Source organism: Elephantulus edwardii, unplaced genomic scaffold, assembly GCF_000299155.1.
Source record: "Elephantulus edwardii isolate Elephantulus edwardi_28Jun2011 unplaced genomic scaffold, EleEdw1.0 scaffold00403, whole genome shotgun sequence".
NCBI lineage: Eukaryota > Metazoa > Chordata > Mammalia > Macroscelidea > Macroscelididae > Elephantulus > Elephantulus edwardii.
This window is the reverse complement of record NW_006400153.1, coordinates 523651-547783: the sequence shown is the minus strand read 5'-3', so window position 1 is coordinate 547783 and position 24133 is coordinate 523651. Positions and strand designations below refer to the sequence as shown.

General features: G+C 39.2%; 1 pseudogene; it reads right to left on the bottom strand.

The window, feature by feature from the left end:
- Nucleotides 1–18264: 18264 nt before the first annotated feature.
- The window catches only part of LOC102876191, a 37443-nt pseudogene continuing 31574 nt past the window's right edge, over nucleotides 18265–24133 (bottom strand).

Sequence of the window (24133 nt, the reverse complement as noted above, 5' to 3'; positions counted from 1 at the left end):
TTTTACCCTTGTACTTATTTTCTAAACATTTAGTTATTCAGTAATACTGTGTATTATTATTATTAGGGAGCTCTGGTGGCCTAGTAACAAGAAGCTACACTGCAATCCCAAAGGCTTACAGTTTGAGGCCACCAGCTCCTCCTCAGGAGAAGGATGGGCAGTCTTCTTCCATATGATTAACTTCCTCTGAAAACCTGCTAGGATCAGCTACGGGTCAGTTCCAACTTGACAGTACAGTCTTCTTCTGTCAGTAATAACAAAAAATAAATAAAATTCTTAATAAAAAGATAATATCAAACAACTCATTTTTAGTATTAATTTTAGATGTCTAGGCACTTCCACTTACAAATAGACTATGATCCAAAAGGTATTTTTATTCAATGATTTTAATTCAGAACTCAGAATGTGTTCCTCAAAGCAATGATTCTAGTGGTTATATTTCTAATTCACCTCATTAGAAGATCACTTAATCCACTTTTATACCCCACAATTATGTTTAGTCAAACAATATTTCTATGGAACAGTGCATTCAGAATCCTAATAGATGGTGACTATTGAAGACAAAACCAGATTAAAGCATATGCAGACTCTGTTAATCATGATCCTTCCCTTTCTGTTTCCTCAAATTCCGAATAAGAAACATTAGAGACTTTGTGACTGTCTGTGCATTATCTACGATACAACTTTTTTTTTTATGGTGTAACTATAATAACGGCAATGAGTAAAACAATGTCCTATGCCTTTTTAGTAAAATGAGATGAACTGAATTCTAAAATATGTAGTGGATGCAGGGTCTTAAAGCTTTCCAGTATATATGACATACTCTGAAAAGAAAATAATTCCACACAACAACAATCCCCCACTCGACCTCCTGGTCTATCAACTTAATTGTTTAAATAATCAATATAAAATTGTATTAATTTCCCACAATGAAAAATTTACTTTTCCAGTTTTTATTTAAATAGTCCATGCTTTGATTTTTATCCTTGTTTTATAATAAACGCTTTAATTATAAATGAACAATGAAAATATGCAATAAAATAAATTTTAATAATCTGGTAGCATATTACTTCAAATTACCATATCATATTTTAATATAACATTGCATGTATTATAGAACATGTTAGATTATCATCACTAACGTGCTATAATAGAAACCATTTCTTTTTTTTCTGTTAAAATTCTTTAGTGGCTTAATCACATTTAAGCTACTGAATAATACCTATTTCCATATGTTGTTGTTGTTATGTGCCGTCGAGTCGTTTGCGACTCATAGAGACCCTATGTACAACAGCCCTAAACCGTGCTCTATCCTGTGCCAATCTCATTGCCTCTGACACACCCATCCCGATTACCCCAGTCGAGTATAATAAAACTAGTTTTTCTTGAATCATTGTATTCTAGGGGGGTTTTAGTTTCTTTAAGGATGATAGTGAGTGTTCCATTGTGGAGTTGTGATTCACTAAAATAAAAATTTGTTTAAAGCAATTTCAACATTTGGAAATACACATTGTATTTTGTCTTCTTTTATAAAGTCAAAAGTGGGAGTATAACTAAAATTTGTGTTTCTTGAATCCCTAAACTTCATTCCCATGTCAGAGGGAGGTACTCACACTTCTCCATTGAAGTTTGCATTTATGTCGTCAAGATAAACCTGCATTAACTTTTTATATGCCTTCATGTATTCTTCATGAGGTATATCCACATTGTTTAAGAAGTTAAACCTATCTGAAAGAACTTCATGTACTTTGCTTGCTTCATGCATGATTCAGGTGGAGTATATATATGTGTATATATATTAAAGGTAGAGCCCGAACTGGAAGCCACTCAAAATGAGAAGAAACAGCTGCAATAATACTATAATAATTTGAACTTGGATTGAACAAAGTATGAATGTAGGAAAGCTGAAAGTTGGGAAAAAATGAGATGGAATGCATGCTGATGGACATTCTAGACATTAGTGAACCGAGAAGGATTGGCATGCACCACCTTAGGTCAATTGTGATCTCTTATAGAGTGAAAAACTGAGCAAGAATAATGTTACATTCATAGTGAAAAAGACAACTTCAAGGTCTATTCTAAAGTACAATGTTGTGAGTGATAAAGTACTATCTATATACAAAGAAGACCTTAATATAACTATTATTCAAATATGTTGTTATGTGCCATCAAGTCACTTGCTACTCATAGTGACCCTGTGTACAAGAGCACTAAATGCCGTTCTATCCTGTGCCAACCTCGCCGTCTCAAACACACTCATTCCCACGGCTCCACGCACAGAATCGATCCATCTCATCGAGGGTCTTCCTCTCCTGTGCCGTCCCTTCACTCGCTCAAACAAAATATCCCTCTCCAAGGACCAGTCCCTCCTTGCAACATGCCCAAAGTATATTAGATGAAGCTTCAGAATCTTTGACTCCAAGGAGCACTCCAGATTCACCTGCTCCAGGACAAACCTGTTTGTTCTCCTAGCAGTCCATGGTATATTCAACACTCTTCTCCAGCACCACAGCTCAAAGGCATCAAATCTCTCTTATCCTTATTCACTGTCCAACTTTCCGATGCGTAGCACGTAATTGCAAAGATGAAAGCCTGGATCAGTGCACTTTAGTCTCCAGCCTGATGTTGTTGCTCTTCAGTACTCTTGAGATGTCCCTGAGAGCTGACCGTCCCAATGCATCTCCTGATTTCCTGGCTGCTGTTACCAAGAGTGTTGACTGTGGAACCAAGTAAAGTAAAACTGTTAACTATCTCAATCTCTTCACCATCCATACTGATGCTGCCAATTGGCCCAGTGGTGAGAATCTTTGTTTTCTTGATGTTGAACTTCAATCCATATTGAAGGCTTCAGTCCTTGACCTTCTGCAGCAAGCACTTCAGTTTCAGCAAGTAGGGTTGTGTCGTCAGGTTGTTGATGTTTCTTCCACCAGTTCCTCATCGTACAGCGTCTTGGATGATCTGTTCTGCATGCAGATTGAAAAGGTATGGAGACAAAATACACCCCTGATGGACCCCCTTCTTGATTTTGAAACATGTAGTGTCTCCTTGCTCTGTTCTGATGACTGCTTCTTGGCCCAAGTATAGGTTTTGCATTAGCACAATCAAATGTCCTGGGATTTCCATTCTTCTCAGAGTCAGCCATAGCTTGTTGTGACCCATAGAGTCAAAAGCCTTTGCATAGTCAATGAAGCACAGATAGACATTCTTTTTGTATTTTCTGCTTTCTGCCAAGATCTGTCTAGCGTATAATATCCCTAGTACCATGACCTCTTTTAAATCCACCCTGCACATCTGCAAGTTCTCTTTTGACATATTGTTCCAATCATTTTTGGATAATTTTCAGCAGAATCTTGATTGCATGTGATATTAATGATATTGTTCAATAATTTCCACACTCTGTTGGGTCACCTTTCTTTGGAATGGGAACTAATAACAATCTTTCCAGTCAGTTGGCCAGCTGGCTGTCCTCCAGATTTCATGGCACAACTTAGTGAGCACATCCAGGGCAGCGTCTGTTTGTTGAAATAAATCAATTGGTATGCTGTCAACTCCTGGAGCCTTGTTTTTTGCCAATGCCTTCAGAGCAACTTGAACTTCCTCATTCATCACCATAGGCTCTTCCTCATATGTTATTTCATGAAATTCCTCCTTCTGATAAAATGACTCTGAGTACTCCTTCCATTTTCTTTTGATACTTCCTGGATCATTTAACATTCTAACCATTGTTAAGTATTGCCACCTATGGCTTGTATGCACCAAAAACTAAAGCCAAAATGGAAGAAATTGAGAATTTTCACCAGCTTTTGCAGTCTGAAATTGACCAAAAAAGCAATCCACACGCATTAATAATTATTAGTGATTGGAATGCAAAAGTTGGGAATAATGAGGAAAGAATGTTAATCAGAAAATACAGTCTAGGTGAAAGAAATGAAGGTGGATGACTGAATTGTGACATCCAATTTATTAATCACAAATACTAAAAAAAAAAAAACACAAAATGTGACTTTACACATGACCTCACTCTATGGGCTACACAGGAATCAGATTGACAATATCTGTGGAAAGAACCATTGAAAAATTTGCTCAATATCAGCAGTCAAAACCAAGCCAGGTGCTGACTGTGCAACAGACCATCAACTACTCATGTTGTTGTATTGTTATTAGCTGTAGAGGCACTTGTGACTCATAACAACCTTATGTACAAGTGCTGTAAGTCCTGCTTTAACCTGTGCCAACCTCATTGTCTCCAACACACCTACTCCCACTATCCCAATCACAAGAGTTGACCCATCTCATCGAGGGTCTTCCTCTCCTGTACCATCCCTCTGCTCTCACAAACATGATGTTCCTCTCCAAGGATTGGTCCCTCCATGCAACATGCCCAAAGTATGTCAGACAAAGCTTCAGAATCCTTGACTTCAAGGAGCACTCTGTATTTACCTGCTCCAGGACAAACCTGTTTGTTCTCCTAGCAATCCATGGTATATTCAACACTCTTTTCCAGCACCACAGCTCAAAGGCATCAATTCTCCTTCCATCATCCCTACTCACTGTCCAGCTCTCCGATGCATAGCACACAATTGCAAATACTATAGCCCGGATAAAGCACACCTTAGTCTGCAGCCTGATGTCATTGTTCTTCACTATTCTGGAGAGGTCCCTGACGCCTGACTTTCCCAATGCAATTCATCTCTTGATTTCCTGGTTGCTGGTACCAAGAGTGTTGATTGTGGAGCCAAGCAAACTAAAACTGTTAACTATCTCAATCACTTCACCATCCATACTGATGCTGCCAATTGGCCCAGTGGTGAAAATCTTTGTTTTCTTGATGTTGAGCTTCAATCCATATTGAAGACTGCAGTCCTTGACCTTCTGCAGCAAGCACTTCAGGTCCTCCTCAGTTTCAGCAAGCAGGATTGCATCATCTGCATAACACAGGTTGTTGATGAATCTTCCACCAATCCTGATGCCATATTCCTCCTCATACAGCTCAGCGTCCTGGATGATCTGTTATGCATACAGATTAAAAAGATATATAGACAGAATATATCCCTGGTGGGCCCCCTTCCCAATTTTGAACCATGCAGTGTCTCCTTGCTTTGTTCTGATGACTGCCTCTTAGTCCAAGTATAAGTTTCACATAAGCAGAGTAAAATGTTCTGGGATTCCCATTTTCAGAGTCAGCCACTGCTTGTTGTGATCCACAGAGTCAAAAGTAGTTGAAGAAAATGAAAACACGTTCACAAGAACCAAAATATTACCCTGAGTCTATCCCATGTGAATTTAAAAAAATCATCTCCAGAATAGGTTTGAGGCATTGAACGGTAATAATCAAAGACAGGTGAATTATGGGGTGACAACAAAGATATCATCAATGAAGAGACCAAAAGATAGAAAAGAGAAAATAAATACCACAATGGGTTTTCAGTTTTGCCAACACCATTTGTTATAAAGGTTGTCATTTCCCTACTTAACTTGTTTCATCTCCTTAGGATGACCATAGGTAGATGGGCTGATTTTTGGATTCTCGATTTTTTTCCATTGATCTATGTGTCTGTCATTGTACCAGTACCATGCTGTCTTGACCACCATGGCAGTGTGGTAGGATTTGAAAGCATGGAGTGAGATGTCTCCTACCTTGTTTCTCTTTTTAAGGAGTGATTTACTTATTCGGGGTCCCTTTCCATTTCAAATGAAATTGGATATTGCCTTTTCCAGCTCATTCTTTGAAGAATGGAATTGGTATTTGTCTTGGGATTTTATTGAACTTGTAAATTACCTTTGGTAGAATTGTCATTTTCACAATATTAAGTCTTCCTATCTATGAGCAGCCTCCAATATGGATTGAGACTCAATGTCAAGAAAACAAAGATTCTCACCACTGGACCAGTTGGCAGCATCAGGATGGATGGTGAAGAGACTGAGATTGTACACAGCTTTAGCTGCTTGGCTCCACAGTCAACACTCTCGGCACCAGTAGCCAGGAAATTAAAAGGCACATTGCCATGGGAAAGTCTGCTGTTAGGGACCTCTCCAAAGTACTGAAGAGCAATGGTGTCTCTCTGGAGACTAAGGTGCGTTTGATACAGGCCATGGTCTTCACAATCACTTGTTATGCATCGGAGAGTTGGACAATGACTAGGGAGGATAGAAGGAGAATTTATGCTTTTGAGCTGTGGTGCTGGAGAAGAGTACTGAGAATACCATGGACTGCTAGGAAAACAAACAGATTTGTCCTGGAAAGGGTGGCTCCTTGGAGGCGAGGATTCTGAGGCTCCGTCTAGCATACTTTGGACATGTTGTGAGGAGGGACCGGTCCTTGGAGAAGGACATCATGCTTGGGAGGGTGGAGGGACGGCGCAGGAGGGTAAGGCTTTCTATGAGGTGGATTGATTCAGTGACTGGGATAATCAGGATGGGAGTGTTGGAGATTGTGCAATTGGCACAGGACAGAGCAGAGTATAGGGCTGTTGTACATAGGGTCGCTGAGTCACAAGCGACTCGACGGCACATAACAACAACAACAACGTCTATGAGCAAGGGATATTCTTCCATTTTGCCAGATCGCTTTTTGTTTCTTGTAGTAATGTTTTGTAATTTTCTTTGGATAGATCCTTTGTGCTTCTGGTTACATTTACTCCCAAGTGTTTAATCTTGTGATTAGCTATTGTGAAGGGTATTCTTTTTCTTAGCTCCTACTCTGTATTCTCTTTTACATTGTAGATAAATCCAGTTGATTTTTGTATGTTGATCCTGTATCCTACCACTTTGCTCAATTGGTCAACTATGTCCAGCAACTTTTTTTGGGAGTCTTTAAGGTTTTCTAAGTATACTATCATATCATCTGCATAGAGAGATAATTTTACCTCCTCTTTGCCAATTAGGATATTTCTTATTTCCTTCTTTTGTCTCCTTGCTACTGCTAAGACTTTCAATACAATACTGAACAAGAGAGTTGATAGTGGGCTTCCTTCCCTAGTTCTTGTTCTCCTGGGGAATGCCTTTAATTTCTCTCCATTGAGAATGATGTTGGTTCTTGGGTTTGCATATGTACTTTTTACTATGCTGAGGAAATTCCCTTCTACTTCTATTTTGTTGAGTGTTTTCATCAAAAAAGGTGTTGGATTTTGTCAAAAGCCTTTTCTACATAAAGTGATAGGTGGTTCTTGTTCCTTGCTTTGTTAATATGAGTAATTAAACTGGTTGTTCTTATGTTGAACCATCCTTGCATACCTGTTATGAATCCCACTTGGTTACAGTGAATTTTTAAAAAAAAATACATTGTTGGATTCTATTGGCCAGAATTTTGTTCAGGGTTTTTGTATTTATGTTCATGAGAGATACTGGCCTATAGTTTTCTATACTGGTGGTGTCTTTACTTGGCTTTGGTATCAATGGTATCTTTGCTTCATAGAATGAGTTTGGGAGAACTCCATCTTTTTCTATTTTCTGAAATTTTTATATAGAATTGGTGACAGTTTTCCTTGGAATGTTTGATAAAATTAACTTGTAAAAGTATTTGGTCCAGGGATTTTTTTTTCTTTTTTTCTGGAAGTTGTTTATTACCTTTCAGTTTCTTCTTTTGTAATGGGTCTGTTCCAGTGTTCAGTTTCAGTTTGTGTAGGTTTAGGTAGTTTGTGGACTTCTAAGTATTTATCCATTTCCTCTAGGTTTTCATATTTGTTTGAGTATAGGTTTTTATAATATTCCATTGTTGCCCGTTTTTCTTTTACTTGGTTTCTTTGTTATATTGCCCATTTCATCTCTTATTTGGATTATTTGTGTCTTTTTCTTCTTTTCTTTTGTTAGATTTGCTAGTGATTTGCTGATTATAATGACTTTTTCTAAGAACCAATTTCTGGTTTTGTTGATGGTTTCAATTGGTTTTATGTTTTTCATTTATTTTTCCCTTAATTTTTATAATCTCAGCTTTTTTTGAGGGTGTTGGATTATCTTGCTTTTCTTTTTTAGTTTGTTCGAGATGTTGGGTTAGAGAGTCTATGGTCAGTTTTTCCTGTCTTTTGATGTGTTTGCTTATTGCTGGAAATTGACCTCTAATTACTGCTTTGGCTGTTTCCCAGAGGTTCTGGTAATTTATTATTTCATTGTCATTTGTTTGAAGAAATGTTTTATTTATTTTATCTTTTCTATTACCCACTTATTTTCAAGCAAGGTGTTGTTTGGCTTCCAAATGTGTTGGGGTTTTTTCTCCTTTATCCTCTTGTTATTAATTTCTAATTTTGTAGCATTGTCATCTGATAAGACACTTTGTATTATTTCTATTTTTTTTATTTATTGACACTTGCCTTGTAACCTAAAATGTGAACTATTCTGAAGAATGTTCCATGCACATTAGAGAAGAAGGTATAGTATTCTTGTTTTGGGTACATTAGCCTATAAATATCTATGAGATCTAGTTGGTATATTGTGTGATTACATTCTTTAGTTTCTTTGTTGACTTTCTTTCTGATAGTTCTATCTTTTTTTGAGAGTCGTGTATTGAAGTCTCTAACTACTATAGTGGCATTGTCTATTTCCTTTTTCAGTTTTGTTAATGTTTGTTTTATTTATTTTGCTGTACTATCATTTGGTGCATAGATATTTATAATTATTATGTCCTCTAGTTCTATTTAAACTTTAAGCATTATTTAGCAACCTTTCTTGTTCTTTGTGATGGATTTTACATGGAAATCTATTTTATCAGAGATTAATATCACTAGTACTGCTTTTTTCTGGTTTTCATTTGCTTGGTATAAATTTTCCACCCTTTTATTTTCTGTTTTTCTTCATCTTCACTTTTTCAGGTCTGTCTCTTGTAGGCAGAATATGGATTTTGGTTTTTTATCCAGTCTGCTACATTTTTTTCTCTTCAGTTGTACATTTAAACCATTTATATTCAGTGTGATTATTGAGAGGCAAAGTTTTATTGCTATCATTTTGTTGAGTTCTTTTTGGTATTGCTGCTGGTTACTTTGGACCATCCTGCTTTCTGTAGCATCCCATGTAATAAGGACATCTCTCAGTGTTTCCTGCAACACTGGTCTTCTTTTTACAAACTTCATTAGGTTCTGTTTATCTGAGAATATCTTGATCTCTCCTTCATATTTGATGGACAGTTTTGTTGGGTACAATATTCTTGGTTGAGAGTTGTATTCTTTGAGTGTTCTACGTATGTCTTTCCATTGTTTTCTTGCTCACATGCTTTCTGCTGAGAAATTGTCACCTACTCTTATTTGCTCTCCCTTATAGGTTACTCTTTGTTTCTCCCTTGCTACTTTCAGAATTCTCTCTTTATCTTTGGTTCTGGCAAATTTTACAATGATGTGTCTTGGTGTTTTTCTTTTAGGGTCTATTCCATATGGTGTCCACTCAGCTTCTTGAATATATATTCTCTCATTATTCATTATGCCTGCAAATTTTCTTCTAATAATTCTCCCACAACATTATCAGTGCCTGTTCCAGAATTTTGCTTATGTGCATTTTCTCTTTCTCGATGATGTTCCACATTTTTCGTAGGTATTCTTCTTTTTCCTTCCTTTTTTGTTTTGCTTTTTTATTCTAGCAGATCAGTGGTGACAATTCTATCTTCTATTTCACTGGTTCTGTGTTCCATCTCTTCAACTCTGTTTATATGTCCCTCCATTATGTTGATAACATCTGAAACATTAGTCCTCATACTTTGGATTGTGGTTTCTTGTTTTTCCAGAGTCTCTAACTACTGGTTTGTTTATTTGCATTGTCTTGGATTGGTTTTGGTTTTGGGGGTGTTTTTTTGTTTGTTTGTTTTTTTAAGCTCCTTCTGGTTTTTGCTTGCATTGTCCTATAATTCTTCATGTTTGTCTTTCACCCATTGAAAATACTCAGTCATCATTCTTTTAAATTTTGTGTCAGAAAGTTTCATCAGACTTTCTAGCTTAAGGAAATCCATTAATACTCTGTCACTTTTGGGAAGTGACTCGTTGATTTTGGCTTGTGTAGGGGATGAGGTAGCCTGCTTCCTATGTGATACTGCTGTGGTAGAGTTTGATGCCTGAGGCAATAGCAGGTTCTTTGATCTGAAGTCCAGAAGAGAATGAGGTAGCTACCCAGCCAGGGTTTCTCACTGCCTTCTAACTTAAGGGAGGCTGTGCTTTAGTTTGGTAGAGAAAAGGACTATAAAAGCAGCCTCCTCTGTCATAAAATTGCTGCATCTAGGCCAGCCCAAGGTGCTCTGGGCTAAAGGCAGTTAATGGACTGGACATGAAGGGACACAAGGCAAATCACAGAGACCTGATTGGAAAACCAAGAATCCTTGGTTTTCCCTTTGAGAATGAGCTCCAGCTGTCTTGCTCCTTTCTGATTGAGCTTAAGGGGTCCCACCTGATCCAGCCAAGCAGCAGTGACACTCCTCCCCAAAGTACCTCACTCAAATTCCATTATTGCGCCCAGCTCGTGTTGCGTCTTATGTGCGTCACTCCCAGCTCACATTGTGTCAGCAGCAGCTCCTAGCATGGGCGAGCAGTGTCATCAGCAGCTTCTTGTGTGGGTGGGTGCCATCAGCCTCAGCATTTCTTAAGCTGAAGTAATTGAAAAACTAATTCAAGCTAATTCTTAACGATGCTTTGGGCAGAAATTTAAATTATATAAGAAACATTAAAAGAAAATGGAAGAGTATACAGAGTCACTGTACCAAAAGAAATTGGCTGCCACAATAGAATTTCATAAACAACATATGAGCAAGAGCCTGTGGTGATGAAGGAAGAAGTTCAAGCTGCTTGGAAAGAATTGGCAAAAAACAAGGCTCCAGGAATTGACAGCATACCAATGGACATATTTCAACAAAAAGATACTGTCCTGGATGCGCTAAGTTGTACCAGGAAATCTGACAGACAACCACCTGACCAACTGACTGGAAGAAATCTGAATTTATTTCCATTTAAAAGAACGGTGCCCCAAGAGAGTGTGTAAATTATCAAACAATATTATTAACATCACATGCAAACAAGATTCTGCTGAAAATTGTCCAAAAATGAATGGAGCAGTACATCAACAGAGAACTGCCAGATGTGCAGACTAGGCTTAAAAGAGGCTTCGGTACTTGGTATATTATAATGAATGTTAGATGGTTCTTGGCTGAAAGCAAAGAGTACCTGAGGAATGTCTATCTGTGTTTCATTGACTTTGCAAAGGCATTTGACTATGTGGATCACAGCAAACTGTGGCTGACTCTGAGAAGTATAGGAATCCCAGAACAGTTGATTGTGCTTATGTGAAACCTATACTTGGACCAGGAGGCAGTCATCAGAACAGATCAAGGTGACAATGAATTGTTCAAAATCGGGAAGGGTATATGCCAGGGATGTATCCTGTCTCCATTCCTTTTCAATCATTATGCAGAACAGAGTATTTGAGAGACTGGGCTCTACAAGAAGAAATGTGGCATCAAGATGGGAGGAAGACTTATCAACAACCTGCATTCTGCAGATGACACAACCCTGCTTGCTGGAACTGAAGAGAACCTGAAGTGATTGCTGCAGAAAGTCAAGGACTACAGCCTTCAGTTTGGATTGAAACTCAACATCAAGAAAACAAAGATTCTTATAACTGTGCTGATTGCCAGCATTATGATAGATAGTGAAGAGATTGAGGTTGTAAACAGCTTTAGTTTGCTTGGCTCTACAATCAACACTCTTGATACCAGCAGCCAGGAAATAAAAAGATTAATTGCATTGGGAAAGTTGGCTGTCAGGAATCTCTCCAGATCCTGAAGAGCAACAACTTCAGTCTGGAGACTTAGGTGCACCTGATCCAGGCTATAGATGCATCAGAGAGCTGGACAATGACTAGAGATGATAGAAGAATTAATGCCTTTGAGTTGTGGTGCTGAGAAGAATATGGAATATGCCATGGAGTGCCAGGAGAACAAACCAGTTCATCCTAGAGAGGGTGAAACTAGGCTAATCCTTGGTGGCAAGAATTCTGAGGCTTCTTCTGATGTGCCTTGGTGATGTTGCAAGGAGGGACCAGTCCTTAGAGAGGGACATCATGCTTGGAAGGTAGGAGGGACAGAGAGAGAGAGGAAGGCCATCGATGAGATGGATTGGTTCAATGGGGTAATGAGGGTAGGTGTGTCAGAGGCAATGAAGTTGGTGCAGGATAGAAGAGGTTTCAAGGCTATTGTACATAGGGTCACTGAGGTGCAAGTGACTTGACTGCACATAATAACAACAGCAGCAACAATATTTGTGAGAGATATGAATCTGTAGTTTTCTTCTTTGGTAATGTCTTTGCCGGGTTTTGGTTTTAGGGTTATGCTGATTTCATAGAATGACTCTGGGAGTTTTACCTCTTTTTCTATTTTTTTTCTAATAATTAAGTAGAAGTGTTGATAGTTTATCTCTGAATGTTTATTAGAATTTGCTTGGGCCATCTAGGCCAGGACGTGTGTGTGTGTGTGTGTGTGTGTGTGTGTGTGTGTGTGTGTGTGTTGACGGGAGGAGGAAGTCTTTTTATGACCTCAATTTCTTGTTTTGTGATGGGTCTGTGCAAGTGTTCTAAATCTATGTCAATCTGGGTAGGGAGTGAGTTTCTAGGAAGTTGTCCATTTCCACTAAGTTTTCAAATTTACCAGAGTATGTTGTGTACTATAGAGCCAGAATTGACTCATAGGTGACCCTCCAATGGATTTTCAGAGGGCTTTAATCACCTGAGAGAAGATTTCCCATTCTTCTCCTGCATTGAGCAGCTATAATTGCTTGCCTTTGGGATTGCAGCTATAGCATTTCATAATATTCCATTACTGATTTAACTTCAGATAGTTCTATTGTAATGTCACATTGATCATTTATTATTTGAGTTGTTTATGTCTTCTCTTTCTTTTCTTTTAAATTTGCTTATGGCTTGTCTATTTTATTGACCTTTATGAAGAACCAGCTCCTGGTCTTGTTCATGGTTTCAATAGTTCTGTTTTGTTTCTCTGGGTTTTTTATTTGTTTTTCTATCTCATTGATTGTGGCTTATGTTCTTATAATTTCCTTTCTTCTGGAGGCTATGGGGTTGGATTGTTCTTCTTTTTCTATTTGATGGAGGTGTTGAGATAGTTAATTAATTTTGCTTCATTCTTCCTTTTATGTGTGTTTGACTATTGCTCTGAACTGCCCCCTGAAAACTGCCTAAGCAGTATCCCAGAGGTTTTGATATATCATATTTTCATTATAATTTGTTTTGAAGAACTTTTTTATTTCATTTTTTTAATTTCTTCTGTAACCCCATGGGAAGCACTGCTGGCCTAGTGGAAAGAAGCTGCATTGCAATCCCCAAGGCACATGGTTTGAATCCACCAATCTGCTCCTCAGAGAAGGATGGGCAATTAACTACCTCTGAAAACCAACCATAGGGTCAGCTATGGGTTGGTTCCAATTCAATGCCACACAACCACAACATAACCCAGTAGTGTTCTAGAAGGTTTATTTCGTTTCCAAGAGGGTGGTTTTATAAGCTTTATCCTATTGTTCTTAATTTCTAGTTTTATGGCATTTGGTTACTTTGTTTCAATATTTTTTAATTTGTTGAAACTTGTTTGTTTCCTAACATATCAGTTCTGAAGAATGTACCATGTGCCCTTGAGAAGAAAGTTAATTGCTTTTTAATTGGGTGTATTACCTTGAATACATCCACAAAATTGAGTTAGCTAATTGTATAGTTTAGATCTTCTATATCTTAAGTTTTTTTCAACTTGACCTATTCTTTGGTGAGAGTGGTGTGTTAACGTCTCCTACTACTGTTGTAGTGTTGTCTATTTCTTTCTTCAATATGTTAATCTAGTGCCTTCTTTATCTTTATGGTGGTTTTCATCATGAAGTCCAGTTTATCAGAAATTATCATTGTCACTCCTGCTTTTTTGAGAATGTCATTTGCTTGGTACATTTTTTTCCAACTTTTGTTTTAATCTTTTTCCTCATTTCTTAGATGTATCTTTTGTAAGCAGCAAGCATATTGATGGGGTTTGTTGTTTTTAACCATTCTGCTACTCTTTTTTGTTTTATTTGTGCCTTCAAGCCATTCACATTAAGTATTATTATTAATAGGCCAGATTTTATAATTTCTTTTTCTGTTCTTTCCAGTTACTATGGTCCACCCACTTTCCTTTGATATCTCTGTATGAAATACCTTGAAATTCCTCATAGAGTTGGTCTTGATTTCACAAATTTCTAAGTTCTTGCATTTCTGCCAATGACCTAATTTCTCCTTCATATTTGATAGACACTTTTTCTGGGTATAGGACACCCAACTGACAATTGTTTTCTTTCAGCCTTCTGTATATACCATCCTGTTGTCTTCTTGCTCTCATAGTTTCTGCAGGAACTATGAGAATCAGAACTTAATCTAATTGGTTCTCCTTTGTAGGCGGCTCTTTGCTTTTCTCACACAGCTTTTATCATTCTATCCTTATCTTTGATTTTGGAGAATTTGACTAAGATATGTCTTGATATTTTTCTTTTGAGATCTAGTCTGTTTGTGGTTTGCTGACTTACTTGAATATGGATTTCTTTATTCTTCATAATGCCCAGGATGTTTTCTTCTAGTACCTCTTCCACAGTTTTCTCAGTACCCTCTCTGCCCCACCTTGTGTTCTGGAATTCCAATCATAAAAATGTAGGTTTTTTTATGTTATCCCTCATGAGTTTAATGTTTTATTCATTTTACTTGTTTTACTACTTCATTTTCTACTTGTTTTTTCTTCTAGTATGTTCTCATTGATGTTCTTGTCTTCCAACTCACTGAACCTCTCTGTTTTATCTCTTCAGTTCTGCTATTTTGTCCCTCCAGCATGTTAGAAACTTCTGCCATTTCAGTCTTTATATTCTGGGTTCCATTTCTGTTATTTCCAGTACTATGTTAGCTGTACTCTCTCTGTGTTGTGATTATATTTTAAAGTCTTGCTTCTCTTTATTTATGGTTTCAATTTTGCAATTTCTTCACTAGTTGCTCACTTTCCTTGATGATGATATATTTCCTTTGGCTCCATGACTCTGAGGTATTCACTTTATTTATGGCTTCTGTGAAAGGAGCTGATGTACAAAGGCCATGGCTGAGTGTGACTTCTGCCCACTTCATAAAAGGAAACTGTTTCCATCAATAATATCCATAGTCCCAAGGCAAATAACTGCTTTGTCAGCCATGCCACCCCACATACTCCTGAACCTGTATCTAGGAATCATGTGTCTTTCAGTTTGTTTCTGAATCACAGAATTTACTTACAGTTGTGGGGTTTATACGGAAATGGGTTGAAGAGTAAGGGAGGCAAAGAATATCACACAATGCAAATCCTGGATTAGTCCAGCAATCTCAAGCCAGATCAACAAGGCACAGTTCCTCAATAAGTGACAGTCCAGGTTCAGGTTAGCAGCACAGATGTAAAAAACCTCTGGTTTCGTCACTCAACTAGCAAACTTTATCTCAGCAGTTATAAGTCAACTTTTCCTTCAATCAATCTAGCAAGCAAAACCTTTAACTGTAGCATAAATGCAGTGGTCCACCTTACCACAGAATCTTCAAAGCAGTGTTACATTCTCCACCTTCTCTCCACCACTACCACCAAGGTTTCTCACAGTGTGGAAAGCATGCTCTTATATTGGCTCCACAGCTGTTGATGATTTTCAAGACTATATGTCCACAGTTAAGGTAGCTGGAGACCAAAACAATGGCTAGAAAAACCAATTTCCAAGAGTTCTGACACCCCACATTCCTTTCTTTTTTCCATAATTTGTACTTTCTTCAGTAGCTGTTCATGTAACTCCACATCAATATATTTCATCTGGCTCCCTGTCTTTGGGGTATTCACTTTATTCATGGCTTCCATGCTTTCTTCTCTCATTTGTACCTTCTTCAGTTGCTGTTCATATAAGTCCACATTGACATATTTCTTCTGCTTCCCTGTTTCTAGGATATTCATTGGGTCTGCAATATATTCTTTTTTTGAAGGATTGTTTTGTGATTTTACTCAATGTTTGATACTGCCTTCTGCTTTCTTGACATTATGTGCTATTTTCACACAAGCTATTGATTAGTTAGGCTAAAAGTGTTCCATTCACTGGGGAGTACAGCTTGCTCTATCTGAGGTTTTTTCCTAGTCCTGTGCAGCAGGAAAATTTACCTTCCTAAAGTCCTTCAAGTCATGTCTGGTCTGTAGTGTAGCCAGATGGTACTCTCACCTGAGTGCAGTCCACCTCTCCTAAAATCTGTTATTGTCCTGAGTGGTCAGAGGTGTGGTTTGTGAACAACCTCCCCAACTGTTGCAGTTTGTCTTCAGTGAGGTGCGGCAACTCCTTTCCAGGTCCTCACTGAGCCCTCTCTAGTCAAGCAGAGCCTGGTGGAAGTCTCTCATTTGAGTGCATCCCTCCTCTGTAAAACTTTGCATTGACCTTGGTGGTCATTGGCTCTGCCTGTGGCCAGCTTCCTCACCTACTACAGTTTCTCTTCTTGTTTCTTTCTAATGTTTCTGTATTAAATTGGTAAACTTTTTAATAATTAGTATTTGGCAATATTTATTTTGTTGCTTTTGTGGCAATGACTCGATGACACATAACAATAACAATTTGTGGTAATAATGGGAAAGGTAAAGAGTTTTGCTGCCAAATCAAAAACAGGAAGTTTGAAACTGTGGGGGGAAGTGAGTTCCCTCCCCTTATGGGAGCACTTGTGGCTTAGTGGCAAGAAGCTGGGCTGCATTCCTGAAGGCACGTGGTTCAAGGCCACCAGCTGCTCTGCAGGAGAAGGATGGGAAAGCTTCTCCTGTGAAATTAACTGCAGCTGAAAACCCGCTGATGGGTCAACCATGGGTTGGATATGACTACAATACACAACCACAACAGCATCTTCTCTCATGAGATACACTGTCTCTAAAAGTCACTGGAGAGTCTGCTATGAATAGGGAATGAGTTTTTGAGAGTTTTATTTAAAAATCTTTCCTTAATCTGTATAAATAAATACTTTGTTAATAAATTATAGAGATCTATCTATGTTTTTAATTTACATGTGTATCTTGGAGAGCTTGATTTGTCTAATGAAAATGTTCCACTTTGTAACTCCACATAAACTCTCAAATCATTTCTGTTGAATTGTTTGTGACTTGTTCCTGACCCTTAGGCTGATTTTCTAAGGTTATAACTTAAATGGAAGGAACTTGCCCATATTTTTCCTTTAGACCTTCAGCGGATTAAAACCACCGGAGAGGCACCACTTTTTTTTAATTTTCATCTTTTATTTCTTTATATTTTCAAATAACAATGCAATCATAACGTATACATGTTTATCAAAAGTTAACAGGAAAAAAAATCTTAGCAAGCATAACACAGGTATACTAAAATTTAACACACTTGTAGAGACATGGTCGTAAACTGATGAGCTTGAGCATCAGTTATGTATTTATAAACATTCAGTTATAAATATAAATATGTATTCTGTGTATCATTTCAGACAAGTACTGGTAATCAGTAATCAGGAGCTTATGTTCATGATGCTATTAGTTGCTGTCAAGCTAACTACAACTAACAGTGACCATATGAACAACAAATCAAAACCTTGCCCTATCCTGTGCCATCTTCAACATCTGATATGATCAGCTCCACTGTTGCAGTCACTGTATCAATCCATCTAGTTGAGGGTTTTTCCTTCTTTAATGGATCCTCATACTTTTCCAAGCATGATGTCTTTGTCCAAGGACTGGTACCTTCTGACAACTTGCTTGAATTATGTGAGACCAAGTTCCACCATCCTTGCCTCCAAAGAGCACTCTGGTCCTCTTTCTCCACAAAAGACTGGTTTGCTCTTTTTGCAGTCCATGGGATGGATATTCGGTAATCTTCATCAAGACCACACTTTAAAAGGATCAACCATCCTCATTACTGCTCAACTTTCACATGTATACCCAGCAGTTAAAAATACCATTACTTTGGTCAAATGCACTTTAATCTTTAAACTGCAGTCTTTACTCTTTAATATTTTAAAGAGGTCCCTGTTAACCAGCACAATCCAACTCCGTTTTTTATTTTGTGGACTGTTACTAACATGGGTAAGAACTGCAGATTCAAGTAAAATAATTGACAATTTCAATCTTTTCCCTCTTTATCATGGTGTTATCATGATATAAATTGATTTGTGAGGATTTTTGTTTTCTTCACGTTGCGGTGTAATCCATATTGAAGGCTTATCTTCTTTAAAAAAGATTTTTATCTTCTTTAGTAAGTGGTTCAGGTCTTTTTCACTTTCTGCAAGGCAGGTGTGTCATCTGCATAACATAGAGCTTATAAATAAATCTAAATAATCATCTTCACAGTTCTTATTGCTGCCTAGGCTGTATGATGGTGTAAGATCTTGCCGGCTTCCTGATAATCTGTTGACATTTGGAGAGCTAATACTCCTCCTATTCAACTTCCTTTTTCCTGTTAACTGCTCCTTCACTGCAACTTCCTGGCGAAGATGATCTAAAGTAAGAAGGTTTTCCACAGCCAGTACACTTCTGAGGTATTTTTCAATATAAGCTTCTGAATCAGCAGAAGCAGGGTTGTCGACATTAGCTGCCATTCTTGCTAATGCTTCTCATTCCTCTACTCCCTGTGCGTCCACTGGAATATTTGAAACAATTTCAAAAGTGACTCCACAGCCAGGTATAGAACTTCGATGAGACATCTTTTTCCGAAGACTCTGAGCAAAACCCTGCCGGCCATGAACATTGACACAAATTCTTTTGTGTAACACCAACTGCATGTCAGCTGGATGGCTGAGCTGCACTGTCACTTGCACAATGAAGAACAGTTGTTCATCCGAGGGCGTGCCTTTACTGAGCTGAGGGCAGTTGTGGACTGCAGAGTCCCAGGAAGCTTCTGCTTTGACCTCTCCATCATGTTGTTTTACAATCTGCAGTTCAAAGAACTCTTCTTCTTCCTCCCCAGTGAGAGTAGCATCCCAGCCACCAGCTTCTGGGTCATCAAGATTATCCTGAGAGCTGAAGTCATCAGCATTTAGGTCAAGGAATATAACAGGAATGTGTGTTTCCATTCCAGGCACCGGAGTCCATTCTGCTGGGGCCCCTGGAATCCCACTGCCAGCGGAGGGGACCATTACCGCATTCCTCTCCTCAGGTAGGGTCAACCTCATCTCTAGCAGTTGAGATTCTCGGTCAGCATCATCCTCTGTTTTATCATGTTTGCTGACAAGCTTTTGTAGTTGTTGATCTAAGTACTCCTGTCGTTTTGTTAATGCATTCAGCCATTTTCGACGTTGTCTCTCTAAATCCCTGTCCTGATAGCTGTCCATATCTTCCTCTTCCTCTTGAAAAGTCTCATGTATTTTGGGGGATCTGAGCGGTCTAACTTTGATACATCCAATGCCAACCGACAATATACATTCTTCCATTAATGGTAATGTGCCAGATTCCTGTACAGACTTCACTTCAACTTGAATCCGTCGGGATTGACCCTGCCGGAGCTGGAAGATACCTCCAGTAGGCACATCTTTGGTAGGAATTACTTCCACTGGGCAGTAGTCACCATTTTCATTCTGTTCTAAGATCTGAGCCTAGAATTCTACTTTCCTGGTGACTTCACTCCATCTGTCCTGGAGACTACGTGTTTTTGCTTGTATAATTCCCAAATCCCACAGGACTGGGTTTTTCTGAGGATCAGTCATTTTATGGCCATATACTTCAATTGCCAGCGCCCCTTCTGAAAGATGCTCAAGAAAGTCTTCCGTGACGTTTACTGAAAACTCATTACAATGATCAAAGACAACCATGCACTGGTTCCTTGCTGACGGGGGAGGATGAAGTATCTACTTCAGGTGCAACAATTACTGCTTCCTGTTGATCCCAGAAGTTGTACTTTCAGAAGACAAAGTGGCACAGATGCTGTGGCAACCCAGTAGCTTGCAATATTTTAACCATGCATATGAGCTTGTTCTCCTGGGTTTCTTTATCAAAGGAAAAGTCTGCAGTTTCATCACCTCCTGCTATTCTTTCCCCAATTTCACCACTGATCTTCATAACCTCTACATGTAGTCGGCCTGCCACCTCGCCTTTCTGGTTGACAATTGGAACAGCATATTGTAACTCCACATCATAAAAAAGGGACTCAAGGAAGACATTCGCCACCCCAATGAGACTGTGATTTTCCTGTTCATCATAGAATGGATCAGCACGCTTGAAGTAAGACCGTATTACTGGGGAATCTTCTTCACACTCTTTCCACTCCTGATAAAGGTCTCTCATATCCAGCAACCTATTGTCCAATTTTTCCAAAGACCAAATCTGTTTTCCTTTTCCTTTTCTTCTCACCTGGATTGCAGGCTCACTAAGGAGAGAGCCACGCTTCCTGTTGGCATCCAGGCTGGAGGCTGGAATCTGTATATTCTGTTCTTTTATCCAATCTTCGGCAACGTAGCTAGCTTCACTCACCAAGAGATTGGCTTTAACAATTTGTTCCCTCAACCTCATCAGGCTGTTATTCAGTGTTGCTTCTCTCTCCTCAGCCCACTGTCTTAAGCGTTGTTGGGCACTGGGCGAGTGGAAAGAGAGCCTGTCCATGCTGCTACGATAGTTTTGTTCCTCAGGAGACAGCCGCCTTCGTTGTTGCTCCAATTCATGTTCATACATGAGTCTCTGGCGCTCCAGTGCTGATCGTTTTTCTTCCTCATGCTGTTGTTCCAGGCTGTTCAATATTGACTGCATTGGATCATTATTCCCGAGAGCCTTCATGGTGACTTCCATCTGTGCATACTCATAATTGAAGTTAATTTCACTCGACACCTCACTGGAGGAATCTCCATCGACATCCAGCTGCTCAGAACTGTTATCATTCTTCATGGAGCTGTCATGTTCTTCATCTTCTCTTTCTGCTTTTTTTTTTCTTTTTAGGCAAATTGAGTCTGAAGAAATGGTTGTTTCCCCATAGTATTCTATCTTCATGGTGTAGCTGTATAGGACTGGAGACACAAGAGCCATTTACAAATGTCCTGGTGTTTCTTTGAGGAGTCAGCATAACTTGGCCTTCTGATGTAATATCTATGATACAATGCTCAGGAAGAATTCCCATTCCACATAGCTGGATGTCTTGGGAATTTGCTGATCCTATTAAAGTATGTTCCTTTAAATAATAAACCAGAAGTTCATTGAGGGCAGGATCAGCATTCAGATTAACAAGGAAACATTTATCATCTCCAACTTTGATACCAGAAGTCTGAAGGGATATGCCCAGGCTCTCAAGCTGCTTCTGTCGCTCCTGTGCGATCTCCTCAGTTTTCCTTAATTTCTCTTCCCAGGTCACAGTCATTTCCTGGATTAGCTTCTCTGATTCTTCTAATCGGTCTTTTAACTCTGGGAACTTCATTGCCTCTGCTTTGGTTAGCTGCTCCCGGAGCTTTTCTACTTCTTCCCGAAGATCTCGGATAATGCGTGCATTGGGATCCTCATTGACCACCGCGTGGTTAACAATATTCTTGGCTTGATCGGCATATCGCAGAGTTGAAAGAGTTTCATCATGTTATCAGCTGCTGGACTCACAGTTGCTACCATAGCTGTCTTGCTGTTACTGCCAAGACTATCTTTGAGCAACCAAGTGAGAACGGAGTCACGATATGGAACAAATTTATTCTTGTTTTTGCCAGCACTCTGATCTGCAAGGGCCGAGATAACCAAACCAAGGGTTGTGAGAGACTTATTAATGTTGCTCCCTTCCTTCAGCCTGTCACCTGCGGCTCCAGTTTTTGTTGCTCTTTCACTGCCGGCCAAATCAACCAAGCTCAACTTGCCCACTTTCTCTCCAGATGCCCCAGACTTCACATCATATAAGGTATGTGTGAGGGTGATTTTGAAGACAGCATGGGATCTGCAACTTTCTTCATTCATGTTGGTTGCAGCAACTGTACGAGATTTGCTACCTTCTGACATCAAAGACTCAATATCCTTGTAACTTGTTACAGCCAGTTTAGAAAGTCCATCCACATACGGCGCCAGCACATTTTCTGACTTTTAAAGTTTGTCGGCTTCCTTTGGGATCAAGTAGGTCTCTAACTTTTTCATTATAAATTTCCATGTAGGACACTTCTACTTTAAAACTCTGCTCCTCATTTTCCTCTTTCTGAGTTCTTTCAAAAAGACCACTACAAAGTCGTGGGATTAATCCAGGTTGGTCAGCTGTGCCCATCATGGTGTAAGATTTTCCAGATCCAGTCTGTCCATAGGCAAAGATACAAGCAATGTAGCCATCAAAAGCATTCTGAAGAATATTCTCCCCAAGACACTTGAAAACATCATCTTGACCTGCATATTTTTCTTTGACAGATTCATCCATAGACCAGAAACAATGATCATATGCAAATGCTTTTGGCTGGCTCCTGGCATCTCCTTTGGAAAGATTAGTATTTACAGGATAAAGAATAACCTTGTTTGCATCTACATCCACCACACATTTGGTATGCAAGTCAATTTCTCTTCGGTTCATGGGCCGGATCCGGACCGCCACTTTCACTTTAGAGTCTCCATCGTGGCCGCCGCCGAGGTTCTTGCCCGGCTTTGGTCTGGTGTGGCCAGCGGGCAACTCTTCTGAGATGACCCGGCAGGAGGGGGGCTGCGGGCGGGAGGGACGAGGAGGGCGGGAGAGGTACCATTTTTAAGTTAGCAGCACAACTATGGACTATGCCGACAGAGTTCCCTTATTCCATTTAAGTACTGCAAGTATAGGAAGCTCTGGTAGCCTAATAGCAAGAAGCTGCACTGTAATCCCCAAGGCACACAGTTCAAGGCCAGTCTGCAGGAGGATTAACTGCCTCTGCAAACCCGCTGGAGGGTCAGCTATGGGTCGGTTCTGACTCGATGGCACACAGCAACAGCACTCTATTGTTTGCATTTTACAGGAAATATTAACATTTTATCTTTTGGTTTTTCCTTTGTGTGTCTGCTCTTTAGCAATAGTTTTCTAAGCCTTTTTAGATTCAATTAGTACAGATTGTACTTGCTGTTATGACATGAGCTTTCCAACATGTATAACAAAGTTATTTTATATTTAGCCACTACCACAAAAACACAATTAAATGCCCTCTAAGTCCTGTCTCTGCAATGTTATCTATCATTTCTTATGATCCACAAAGTGCACTGTTTTAAGAATTGCCCATCGAGGAGGAGGAGAAAGAGGAGGAGGAGTAGGTGTTGTGTACTGTTGAGTCAGAACTGACCCATAGATGACCATTTAACTGGTTTTGAGAAGCAGTTCATCACACAGAAGGAGATTGTCCATCTTTTTCCTGTAGAGCAGCTGGTAGTTTTGAACCTTGTGCTTTGGGAATTGCAGTGCAGTTTCTTACCACTAGGCCACGAGAGCTCCCCTTTAGTACAGCCTGAACTTCCTTCAGTACAGTTGGTTCTTGATCATATACTACTTTCTGAAATGGTTCAACGTAGGTCAGTTCTTTCTGATATAATGACTCTATGTGTTCCTTAATCTGGTTTTGATGCTTTCTGTGTCATTGAATATTTTGTCCATAGAATCCTTCAGTATTATAACTTGAAGCCTGAAATTTTCTTCAATGGCTTCAACATTAGGAGTGCCAAGTGTATTCTTCCTATTTGACTTTCTACCTGCAGGCTATTGCACATTTCATTATAATACTTTGTTTTCTCCAGGAATCCTTTGAAATTCTCTGGTTACTTCTCATTTAGTTTCTTCGTTTGCATTAGCTTCCTTACACTGAAGAGCAAGTTTCAGAGTCTGTTCAGAAAATCTATTTTTAAGAGTGTTTCTAAATGTATTTGGAGAAGTTTTTCAAAATTTAGCTGAGGTACATTAAAGGTTGTAGTTTGGCTCTCCATGCGGTGTTGCCCTGCTCTGTTCTGACAACTGCCTCTTGGTCCAAGTATAGGTTTCACGTTGTTGTTGTTGTTGTTGTTGTTGTTGTTATGTGCTGTCGAGTCGCCTGCGACTCATAGCGACCCTGTGTACAACAGCCCTAAACCCCGCTCTGTCCTGTGCCAATCACACCGTGTCTGACACTCCCATCCCAATTATCCCAGTCACTGAATCAATCCACCTGATAGAGGGCCTTCCTCTCCTGCGCTGTCCCTCCACCCTAATAAGCATGATGTCCCTCTCCAAGGACCGGTCTC